Here is a 12,699-nt window from a genome sequence, read left to right on the forward strand (position 1 = left end):
ACTTGGTGTAACAGTTAAGATGCAGATTTCATATTATAATACCTGAATTAGAATGTCTCCCATTTAGTTTGTTTTCTTTGTTAAATTTGAAAAGCAGTTAGACAAATATACCCGAGAGAGAGAGAGAGAGAGAGAGAGAGAGAGAGAGAGAGAGAGATAGGGAGAGAGATGGAAACAGACATCCAGGTATTTTTCATCTCCTGGTTCACTCCTCAACTTGTTGAAACAGGCCAGAGGCAGGAAGCTGGAACTCTGTCCAGGGCTTCCCCATGGGTGCAGGAGCCCGGGCACTTGGGCCACCTTCCCCACCCCTCCCAGGAGCTGCAGTAGCAGGTTCCAAGGATAGGCTTTGAGCAGCCCTTCCCATGGCAGGCCTGTGTGGGAAGCCGACCATCAGCTGGAACAGCTCTATACCCGTCTTCTCTTTGCCTTTCAAAACAAGTAAACTTTAACAAGAAAATGGGGTGACAACACTTGGTACGTGCCACTACTTATAGACATTAATGCTAGAAAAAAAAACTTATCAGGGAGGCCCCTTTTGGACAAATGTCACATTTCTCAGAGAAGCTTTTGAATCTGCATGGGAAAAGCAGGGCAGAGGAACTGAGGTGAATTACTGGAATTTGGAAACAAATAAGTCATTCGAGGCAGGACCCAAACCATTGGACATACATAAACTGTGGTGGTACAATGTTCATTCATCATGCCATCACATTCATCCACTATTTCTTGAGTCAGCTACCATGCATTGTGGAATATAAAAAAGACCTATAAAAAAAAGCATGTTCTCAGAGATCTTAGGGAATAAACATTGCAGATTAACCCAGATAATGTGTCACCAACAAAGCGCTAAGGAGATTCTGGAAAATTTCTGAGATTTGTGGCTGCAGATGACGAACAGTATTCTCAGTGCAAACAGCAGTACAGCATTTGCAGCGAAAAGGAGGTGGCTTCTCTTTCACCCGGTGGCAGAGGTGCACGCGAGGACACGCTTTCCTTGTGTACAAGCAGCGCATGGCACTTGGCCGTTCGCTGCCGACGTGGCTTGCCTTCCATCTGCCCGGCACCGCACACAGGAGATTAACAAGGGAGCGCCTCGGAAGCTCACAGACATCTTGAAAAAGTACATTTTGGGGTGCCTTCCCTGAAGACCAATGGCTTTAAGCACATCTAATGGACACCTAAGCCAGGCTTAGCAGCGCCTCCACTCAGTAACGGCTCGGCAGGGCTTCCGCCCGCCTCAGCCTCGGCCGACGCTGGCGCGCGGTCCAGCCGTCCCCATGTCCGCGGGGTCCGGGCGCCTCAGCCGGAGCTGGGCTTCTGTCAGGTTCTCTCCCGCCAGCCCGCCGCGGCCAGGCGAGCGCGCGCGCCGCCGCCCTGGGAGCGCGCACGCCGCGCCGATGGGCCGGGACGCGCGCGCTCCCGCCGGGCCGCCCTCGCCTCTTCCTGCCGGGCGGCCCCCGTCCCTCCCCTCGGCGCTCCCTCGGCGCTCCCTCCGCCCTCCTCAGCTCCGGCGGCGGCGGCGGCGAGAGCGGGACGGGCCCGGCCGCGGAGCCCCCGGCGGCGGGTGGGACGCGGGCGCCCGGCCGAGTTGTTGTTGTTGTTGTTCCGGCAGCGGCCGCGGAGGCGTGAGGAGGTGAGGCAGGCTTCGTGGGCGCTCGAGGGCGGCCCACATCCCGCGGGGCGGGTGTGCCGGGGCTGAGCCCGGGCGGGGTCGGGCTGGGGCCCCGGCGCGGGATGGGGATGCGGGAGGACTGCGCCCGGGGGCCGCGGGCCGGCCCCGGGGCCCCTCGCCGGGGGCAGGGCTGTGCCCGGCGGCCGCTGCTGCCGCCTGGGCGCCGGGCGGCCGCGGGCTCCTCAGCCCCGGCGCTGCGGCCGGCCGGGGGGCGTGTGGTTAGGTATTCTGGGAGCCTCTCGCCGGCGCCTGTCGGGGACTGCCTCGTCCTCGCCCTTCTCCTTCCTCTGCCGAGCACTTTGCCCGGCTCCTGCTGCTGGTGCTGCGGTCTGGCAGTCTTGGGCAGATCTCTACCTGCCGGGACTGCCCTGCTCAGAGTTGCCCGGCGTCGCCCCTCAGCCCAGGTGGCGGGTGCGCGGTGTCCTGAGAGCTGAGTCAAAGTTTCTGACACCGGATCGTACTTTGCACCGGCCGCCCACGGTGCGTCAGCATGTGGACAGGGGCCACCGGGCAGCGGGAGGTGGCCGGGGGCGGACGGGCTGAGGGAACGGGCTTCCTCTCACATCCCGGGCTAGCTGGCGCGGTCCGGTGCTCAGGCGCTCTCCCTGGATGCTCAGCAACAAACAAATGTGCCACACACTTATGTGGTCGCTGGTGGAATGGGTGGTTTCGCGCAAGTGAGTGACATGGCAACTCTCTGCACTGAAGATGAGCCTTTGACAGATTTCAGCACTGTTTGGAGAGTGATTTAAGGGCTTGCATTGTTTTGGGGGGGAGAACTTACAAGATTTAGGGACGTTTAATGCTCGTGCATTGAACGTTTCCTTTTGGGTAGTGGGATGATAGGAGGTAGGTAGCTGCTTGGTAGCATTCTAAAAGTCTAATTTCACGAGGTGGCACCACAGTTCCTCGTGGCCGTGCTGCTCAGCGGCTGCTGCGCTTCTGTGGAATCCTCAGTGACCGCAGAGAGGGACATGAGGCTGTGGTCGCACTGGGGGTGGACTCTGCTGGTGGACATAGCTGGTCTGCAGGCTGCTAGCTCTGGAAAACTGGCTTGCGGTCTGTTATTTCAGCAGAGCATCCTCTGTGCAGCTGACAGACACCAGGAGATGAGTTTAATGTACACAAGATCATCAAGTTGTATTAAATGTCTACCAGCTTTACAGGAGTTAGCCAAGACTTTGAGGGAGACTAGTATTTATACAAAATCAGTTCAAGATGTAACAGCGGGGTGGACCTAAGTGAGCAGATTGTCTAGTTTACACTGTGCACTGGAACACTGGGAAGAAGTTTGTAAGATTGCAGGACTGCTGTGGTATACGGGCAACATACCAACCAACCAGAAAAGATGGGCTTGTGGATGTATTTCTTTTTTGGTTGCTTGAACTTACTGATATGGTGGAAATTTCTACATGTCTTGAGTTGTGATGTTCTGAAGATTTTTGCTTCTTTGGTAAATGTTTTATGATTCAGATAATTTTTTTCGCTCTAGTAGTTATAACGTTTTTATTGTCTGAATGACAGTTTTATTAGGTATGTGAAACAGGAGTTTTCGTATCAGCTTACTTGGTTTATATTTGTGACTTAAAAAACGTGGACTGTTTTTTTTTTGCTATAAGCTAAACTTGAAATTGCGCAATTGTATACTTATTTAAATTCTGAGATGATAAAAATATTAAAGGTGAAAGTCCTTTTACCTATTTTTTTTGGCATAGTACAGAAAAGGAATTTTTTTGTGTGCTGTGAAAGTGTTTTGCAGGAGATAGCCAGGTAACAAGACATTTTCATGGAAGAAAGTGTTAGCTAAGTAGCCAAAACTTCACATATTGGAGGTGTAGAACTGGGATTGCATTACAGCCTACCACTACCTGTAAGTGGTGTGGGGTTAAACGTGACAGGATGACGGGTGTCTGTGGAATGAACTTGATGCTAGAGCCTGTGGGAGTCCCAGGAGTACAGCTCCTTTGCATCTGTCCCTCAGGTCTTGGTGAATTGCTGTGTGTGTATAGATCACACATAAATGAGTCAGGCCTCGGAGCGGATGGGCCTGAGGCAGCCCACAGCTCACAGCATCCCGACCATGGCTTCAGACATAGCTCAGGTGTTTCCTCTGAAGAGACTCAGAAACACGCGCCACACTGTGGAGGCAGAGAACGTGCAGACCCGAACCTGGGTTATGGTCAAAAACAATTTTCAAGGAGACTTTCAGTGTTTAGATTACTGAGGAAGACATTTGTTGCTTAATTTGAATCCTAGCTTTTCAAAATAGGAATAATTTTGACTTTATAGTCAGTATTTATGTTGGGTGTAAGTGTGTGAGCATCAGTGTACCCTAATAACAGTTAATGTGACCGAGCAGGAGGTAGTTCTTGGCATTTTCCTTTTTAGAATTCATTCACTTTGTATGTTGCCTTACTCAACAGATAGAATGCCATATTGTGTGACTATAGAATAAGATGTATGTCCATATGGGCTCTTCAGAAGGTTGTCTGTTGGTGTTTTTTGATGAATGCTTGGGATTTTCGTGGGAAGCTTTTTAGTGTACATTTAGTTGATTTCAAGTTAGATTTGAGCTAAGACTATTACAATGCTTGAAATTCTGAGCCTCCTTGTTTTCTGGTCTTAAAGATAGAAAGCACAATTCTTATAAATACTCATGAGGAATCTGGTTATAGGCTGTATTGCTGTGGTGGAGGTAGTGCAGCCAAAAATATGTTCAGAAAACTTCTCACCCAATTTAGTAAGCTTAAGAAGGAAATACATTCTTTTTCAGTAAATGCCTGATTTTCCCAGAATATCAAATCCAACAACTATTTGATATATTTATTTTTTCTCTTGCCTATGCTAAATTCAGCAAGTACTGCGTGTCTCTTACCTATGGCAAAAGCTGAATTCTAGCAGGTGAGTCTTAGTAATGAAGATTCCATTGTGGGGTGCAAGCTTGTTCTGGGGGATTTGAATGGCCAGTATGAGGTATGAGAAATGTCCTTTTTCTTTTTTTCTTTTTTTAACCAGGTTGTTTTCCAGTGTGGCCACATTCTCAGTGGGGTGGGAGCGTGGGCACTGACATTGTGAGTGGGGTGGGAGCGTGGGCACCAATCTCAGTGGGGTGGGAGCACGGGCACTAATATCAGAGTTATTTGGATTTGTTTTTTTTTCCATATTGTAGCTCTCCCACCTTCTCCCTTCATTTCTCAACCTTTTGCTAAATGAACCATTTAAAAACTTCATACAAAGAGAACAGATTTTGTTTATTTTCACAAGTGCAGTTTTAAGAGAGCCATTGTAACTAGTGATCTGTTGTATCTCTCAGGTGTGTAGGGTTGTACAAAAGTGTAGAGCCTTGACCTTTGGCTGATCATTTTTAAACTAAATGTGGACTACTTTTATTTTGCTTCTGCTGCTAGCAGGAGACATCTGCTACTTTCATTTTTGAGGAGTTGTGGTAGTAAAGAGCCTGGGTAGGTAACCAAGAGTCAGCCTTCCTGAGTTGTGTGGCACACATGAAAGTGACACATGAAAGTCTTTAGCTGAACATTTATTAAATTGTTTTGACTGTGACCTGCAGTAGGAAATAGCCTTTATGTCTTGATTCAGCATGTACACACACACACACACACACACACACGCACACGCACAAGGTTGATGAAATAATACTGATCTTCTCAGGTTTGTGCTGGACTGTACTTGGGCCTGTCTCCCAAGTAGGCCATGCTCACTGACATCATGTTGATAACTTGGCAGTGACCATAGTTGGACTATTTATCTCAGTGAAGTCAGCAGGTCGCACAAGGCTGAGTCTCCTTTTGTCGCCCCCCGCCGCTAGTTGTTATATAGTACATTGCTGCCTGTAACACACATTAGTACGCCTACATTTTATTTATTTCATTTCCTTTAAATGAGTTTTCCCTCCCATATTTTATAATCAGCTAATGGGTAGCAATCAGCAGTTTACTTTTGCAGGTGAATTTAGTAAGAGCCCAATGTTCAAGTGGTACAGCTAGTCCCTAGCAAAGCCAGGGCTGTACAATCCAAAGCAGTGGCTGCTGCCTTTGCCTGAACCGACTCATTCGTGCATGCGTTGGAGTGCCTACCGTGTGCAAGGCGCTCTACTGATCAGTCTGAATGGAGAAGGATGGTGTGTAGACCTTGACCACGAGGACTTTATGCTGATGGGACGTTCAATAGTGAAACAAAGATAATGTAGAAATTTAGGGTGGGAAAGAGACAAAGATAAGGTCCTGTGAGTTTGGAGAGGAGGAAGAAGTTACTTTTACTTGTAAGGGTGAAGGAAGAGGTGGCATTTTAACTATGTTTTGAAGAATTAGTGGAATTCGAACGTGTGGAAATAAGAGAGGCAGTATGGAGAGGAAGGTCTTTTTGACCTCGGTTTTCAAAGTCATTGGAGAATGGACATGGAAAAGTGGAAGAGTTGACCAGTAATCAGCAGCACATGGCTAAGAGCCTAGAGTGCCAGTTTTCCATTCTGTTTTTCAGCTTGTCTTTCATTTTTGTATCTGTAATCATTTAATACTTAATAACAGTAAATGCACTTACATGTTGTGCTTCTGGTTAAACTATGGCCATGAGAGCTCTTTTACCTTCGAATAAAAGCTCAAGGGAGGAATGAATGGTATCAGAGATATTGACTTTACCAATCCTGTGAGTTTGGAGGGGAAAATCATTTGTTTGTAATGAGATCTTAGTGTTCTTCCTTTCTCAGTAGACAGCATGAAATTGGTGGAAGCAGTTCTGAAAATATTTTAAAAGGATTTTCCAAAATATGTGATTTCCACAACTAGATCTGAATTTTCAGAGACAAATTTAGTTCATAGACGAGTTTGTATGGATTCACAGCTGAGTGTACTAGTCTTCAGAATTCAGGTCAGCAAGGCAGTGGGGAGCGACTGCTAGGTACTTCATTCCAAGAACTTCCTTGGATTTCAACATGTGTTTGCTGATAGCTCATATGACCAAAGATGTCCTGGGTGGAGCTGACTTTGTTGGACAGGGCAATTAAGATGGATAGAAAAGAAAATAAATGGCTAGAAGTTACTTGTTTTTTAAGACAGGTGACAGTAAGTTATGTTGTCTCCCATCCAAGTCCTAACCAGGCCCGACCCTGCTTAGCTTCTGAGATCAGCCAGGGTTGGGTGCGTTCAGGGTGGTATGGCCACAGGAAGTTGTGTTGTCAGTTGAATGGAGGCAGTGGTGGCTGTTCTTAAGTTTTTGTGTCTGCTGATGACTTCACACTGCTTCTGCTTAATATGATGCAGTGGATTGGAAAAGTCCTCGCATCTGAGCCAGCAGTTGTGTAAAGGTGAAAACTCTCCAGAGGGTTGCCCAGGCAACAGTACATACAGGCACTGTCTAATAGCTCATTGCTGAAGTGTGTGGAAAATTTTGGAAATCTTGGTAATGAAGTTACTGTACTATTTGGTTGGTAGAAAGCTGGGCTATTTCTGGATGGTTGAGTTTTTGAAATGTTCAAGTGCAAATATAGATTTGTTGTTGCCGTGTTGTTTCTTTCATTTGTTTAAACTCCAGCGTTAATCTATGTTGTCCTGTTGTTTTAGTAGGTTTCAACAGTTTTGTTGAATTGCACGTAAGATAGCACACCTCAGCTAGCATGATAAGAGTTTGGAGGCAGGGCGGCCCAGATACTTCACACCAGTTGAAGCAGATAATCATGTCAGCTTAGAGGGTTTTTTCTTTTGGTTTTGGGTTTTTCCCTTCTTTTGAGTCATGATAGCTTTCACACATTGAGGTTTAATCTCCAAATTTCCTGTCACTAGTTTTTGTGATATAAATTATGATGTTGTCCTTAATTTAAACGGTAAAGGGTTTCTAAAGCCATGCATTCATACATATGTGTATATGAATACCCACACACACATACATACATACACGCATACACACCATTAGTTGCTGGAATTTGAGGAGAAACTGTAGCCTACCTGGTGGAGAACTGAAAATAAGTGGTCTGGCTCTTTGCAGACTGTCATGTGAAATATTTACAAATATGAAACTTCGGTAATGGAAACCCAAGGGGAATTTTTGTGTTCCAAATTTCCAGGAAAGGAACACATTTTAGGAGGCAAATGTAGAATACATCATGTATCAATGCAAAACTTCTCAGTTTCTTCCCTGCCCACATCTGTACCCATATTTTGTCTGCGTTATCAGCAGTATGTGTAATTACAGGGCTTTAAAGTCAGGTTTCAACAGAGAATGCAAATAACAAGCACTATTTTTAGAAAAAACATGAACCTGTGGCTTTTAGTTTTGGAGGTTTAAGAGTCACTCAGTTCTGTCTTCTGATAGATTGTCTTGAGTGTTTATTTTGTGCCTTAAGATACTGTATATCATTTTGAGATGCTCTTCTAAGAGCATTATATAAGTTCAAAGAATTTTTTAGGACATTTAGTAGGTGTTTTTTCAAATAGTTTATTTCTCTGTGGTTAATTTGTCTTGATCTGACACTTGAGAGGGGTATGCTTCTATGTTCCTGCGAATCAACCACTGCAGAGAGCCTGTGCATGCACAAGCAGGTAATACGGTTTCTGAGGTTGGTTTTGAGCAATTTTGTTATCCACAACTGTTTGCCACTAGATCTTATTCATTTATTATTTTTCTCAAGATTTTTCTCTGATGAACTGTGTTCTTTCACTTGAAATCTGCCTCCTGTTTGCTTTGCAGTCAATGGTCAAATTTAGACAAGTATTCTGATGTGCTTTTGTCCCAGACTTTCCTTATTTTTTTTTCTAAAGATTTATTTTGTATTTATTGCAAAGTCAGATATACAGAGAGGAAGATCCTCTGTCCAATGAATCACTCCTCAAGTGACTGCAACGGCCGGTGCTGTGCCGATCCGAAGCCAGGAGCCAGGAACTTCCTCCACATTTCCCATGTGGGTGCAGGGTCCCAAAGCCTTGGACCGTTCTTGACTGCCATCCCAGGCCACAAGCAGGGAGCTGGATGGGACGTGGAGCTGCAGGGATTAGAACTAGCGACCATATGGAATCCTGGCACATTGACGGAGAGGACTTTAGTTGCTATGTCACCTCGCTGGGTCCTGTCCCAGACTTTCTATGTAAATGCCTATTACCAAATTGTACTATCAAGGTTGCATCAAATGTTTTCTCCCCATTGTTTGTTATTTTCTCAGTATTGTAAAATTCAGTCTTAATAATAACCCAAGCTTCTTGGAAAGTTAATGAGAGGGCCCGGTGCGATGGCCAAGCCGCTAAAGTCCTTGCCTTGAACGCGCTGGGATCCTATGTGGGCGTTGGTTCTAATCCCTGCAGCGCCATTTCCCATCCAGCTCCCTGCTTGTGGCCTGGGAAAGCTGTCGAGGATGGCCCAGTACATTGGGACCCTGCACCCGCGTGGGAGACCTGGAAGAGGTTCCTGGCTCCTGGCTTCAGTTTGACACAGCACCGGCTGTTGCGGTTACTTGGGGGAGTGAATCATCGGATGGAAGATCTTCCTGTCTGTCTCTCCTCCTCTCTGTATATCTGACTTTGTAATAAATCTTAACAAAAAAGAAAGTTAATGAGAAAAGGAAATTAGATCCTGTCAGTCAAACCCTCAGACTGAGACTGTTTGTACTTATTTTTATATATTTTGTTTTGTTTTTCTTAACATAAATTACAGATTTCATGTAAACAGTGTCAGTAGTCTTGATAGATGAGGCAAGTTTTCTCTGTTCCATTTGATATCACAAACAAATTAGTCATCCTTACCATTTGAAGTTCCAGATAAAGGTTCTTAAAGGTGACTAATAATAGCAGATTAGAGAACTCAGTTTACCAGTTGATGTGACACTTCTCCTTTGGAATATAACCTTCAGTGTGCTTGGATGTACTGAGACTTTCTAAAATATTTATTAATTTTAAAAATTTTATGTTTAATATTGATGATGTAATTGAGAGGGCTACATACCCACGTGGGCCTCCTGTTAGTGTGGGGAGGGTTGAGGTGTGGAGAATGTACTGAGAATTGTACTCAAGAGAGAACTTAGCAGCTTTTCAGCTTTTGAGGATCCTGAATAGCACAAGAGGCCAGTCCTGAAACTCACTGGAGGGAGTGGCACAAGTGACTGCAAACAACCAGGAATCAAGCACAGTAAATAAAATCAAAGTGTTCGCCTGTGGATGACACAGTTTAGAAGCCTGCCCCAAGGAGAAGAGCCTGCTAACCAGAAGTACAGTGACCAAGAGCAAAAGAAAAGACAGAGGGACAATGAATATTACTGAAGATTCCCCACAAAGGAGCAAAAGCATTTGCCAACCTCAGAGTTCACTGAGGAATACATTGAGACAAGGTGGAATACAGGATTCAAAAACTCGTTATAAAACTTCTTATCAACAACAAGAAGCACATACAGGAGTCCAAGGAATTTAAAGACTATGTCACACAGGAAATAGCAACACTGAAACAAAATCAAGCCAAATTATTGGGGATGAGAGACGCAATAGATCAAATTTCAAATTCTGTGGGAAGTCTCCATAATAGAATGAATGAGGCAGAAGAAAGAATCTCAGAATTGAAAGATATTTCTAGTCACAATGGGGAAACAATCAAAAAGGTGGCAGTAAAGCTGGTCAAGGTAAAAAAAAAATTCAAGAATTAAAAAAAAATTGTTACTATTCTCACTATTAAAAGGCCAAATATAAGAGTTATGGGAGTTCTAGAAGGCACAGAAAGAGAAGCTGGGTTTAAAACTGTGCTCAATGAAATAATTAATAAAAGCTTGCCTAATTTGGAGAAAGATTTGGGAAACAGAACACTGGTGAGGCACAGAACTCCCAACAGGCTTGACTAAAAGCAATCTTTACCTCCACAAATGATCATCAAGCTCTCTTCAATCGAATATGAAAAAAAGATCCTTAAAAGTGCATGTGAAAGAAATGAATTCACATATTGAGAGATACTGATCAGACTGACAGCTGACCTCTTAGAGGAAACTGTACAGGCCAGAAGAGATTGGAGTGACATATTCTGGATTCTAAGAGGAAAAAATTTTCAGCCCAGAATAACGTACCCAGCAGAGGTTTCCTTTATTTTTGAAGAGGAAATAAAATTCTCCCACAGTAAAGAAAAGCTCAAAGAATATGCCTCTTCCATATCTACCCTACAAATGATACTTAAAGATGTTCTCTTGACAGAGAAAAGGAATAGCATCTACCCAAACCAAAGGCAAATGTGAAGAACGTCCCAGTAAAATTAGAACAGAAGGCTAAATCAAACAATGCACAATCCATTGCTGAAATGACAGGACCAGGTTACCACCTGTTCATATTAACCCTGAATGTAAAAGGCTTATGCCCATCAACCAAACATCATAGATTAGTAGACTGGATATTAAAAACAAAACCCATCTCTCTGTTGCCTACAGAAGACACATCTCACCAATAAAGATCAACAGGAACTATATCTCATGGACTTTGATATTTTTGTTTTTATTTTTACTTCTATAAAATAATTTTTTTCTTATGTTAAATTTTTCACTGACTGATAGATCATACAGTAATATCATTTTCTTCAAGAAGGGTCTTGATTTTCTTTTTCAGTTCTTCAGAGAAACATTAGTCACTCAGCAGCATGCTATTTAACTTCATGGCATTGTAAATTCCTATTTTTCTTCCTGTTGATTTTGTTTTTTTGGCTTTTCCTTTAAGGGGATGTGTAGTAGCTGTATAGTGGAGACTGTCATATCCATATGTGAGGTTACAGTGCAGTTTGCATCTCTGCTTTTGTATTGAAGTTTGACTCCCAGTGAAATTAATGGATGTGTCTTGAGAATAGGATGGTGGACTCAGCCATTGTCCATGCCCACAATAATGGACTTATAACTGTCTATGAAGAAAATTACTATTGTGATAATATAGGGGAATGCAGTGTCTGGGAGTAGGAGTTTTGGGGAGAGGGTAAGGGAAATCCCAGAGCCTATGAAACTGTATCATAGAATAATAAGTGGGGAAACATTTTTAAAAAGATGAGGGGCTCTCACCTTGGCACAGTACGGTAAGTTTCCACCTGCAGCTCTGGCACCTCATGTGGATATCAGTTCTTTTCCAGGCTCTGTTTACAGCCCAGCTTCCTGCTTAAAGCCTGGTAAAGCAGTGGAGGATGGTGCAATTCCTTGGCATCTGCATCGGTGCGTGGGACCTGGAAGACTTTCCTACCTCTCTCTCACTGTCTCTCCTTCTCCTTTTAGCTCTGCCTTTCAAATAAAAAAAAAATCAAAATAAAAAAAAGATTCAAATAAGTCAAACCTTTTGGTTTTCTTCAAGACAGTGTAGGCAGAACACAGGGTTTTTTAGTTTTTTTCTTTCTTTGAGAGTGAGAGGACAGACACACACATGTACATGTAGAACTTCCATTTGCTGCTTTATTCTTCAGATGCTTGGAGTTGCTGGGTTTGGGCCCTCGGGGAAGAAGGTGCTGGAAACTCAATCTGGGCTTCCCACATGGTTGGAAGGGATCCAGCTACTGTGCTATAAATGCATATTCCATTATATATGTATAATATATATTACAAAATTATTTCATTTATGGTATATGTGTCATTCATCTGCTGCCTCTGAGCGCCTGCATTAACAGGAAGCTAGAATCAGTAGCTGATGCTGGAATTAGGAGGCGGATCTCAGAATTATCTCAGGCACTTTGGTGTAGGGCCGAGGGAATTGATGTCCTAACTCCTAGGCCAGAAGCCTCTCCCAGGACCTTTATTTTTGATCTAGTATTGCTGTGAGAGTGATTGAGTAGTTTTCTTTTCTTTTTTTTCTTTGCATGGCCACAATAAACTGACTTTGAGTGTTTATGTGGGTTTTTACATAAAATAACAGATTATTATCTAATCTTTACAGTAACTGTATGAGGTAGGAACTATTACAGTGTCATTCCAAGTTTGCCAACAAGGAGACAACCTTTGAGAAATTCAGTAACATGCCCAAGATTATCTTTCTTAAAAAGACAAGTCTCTCTTGCTCATAAAATTTTTATTACAGTAACTCTTA

General features: G+C 44.0%; 1 protein-coding gene across 2 annotated transcripts in view; it reads left to right on the forward strand.

Moving 5' to 3' along the window:
• The first annotated feature begins 1,494 nt into the window (after positions 1–1,494).
• The window catches only part of RABGAP1L (RAB GTPase activating protein 1 like), a 614,224-nt gene continuing 603,019 nt past the window's right edge, over positions 1,495–12,699 (forward strand). For both annotated transcript variants that reach the window (XM_058660694.1, XM_058660695.1), the window contains exon 1: positions 1,495–1,636. The gene's annotated coding sequence lies outside the window, so the exon portion shown is untranslated. The remainder of the gene's footprint in view (positions 1,637–12,699) is intronic.

Source organism: Ochotona princeps, chromosome 2 (genome assembly GCF_030435755.1).
Source record: "Ochotona princeps isolate mOchPri1 chromosome 2, mOchPri1.hap1, whole genome shotgun sequence".
Taxonomy (NCBI): domain Eukaryota; kingdom Metazoa; phylum Chordata; class Mammalia; order Lagomorpha; family Ochotonidae; genus Ochotona; species Ochotona princeps.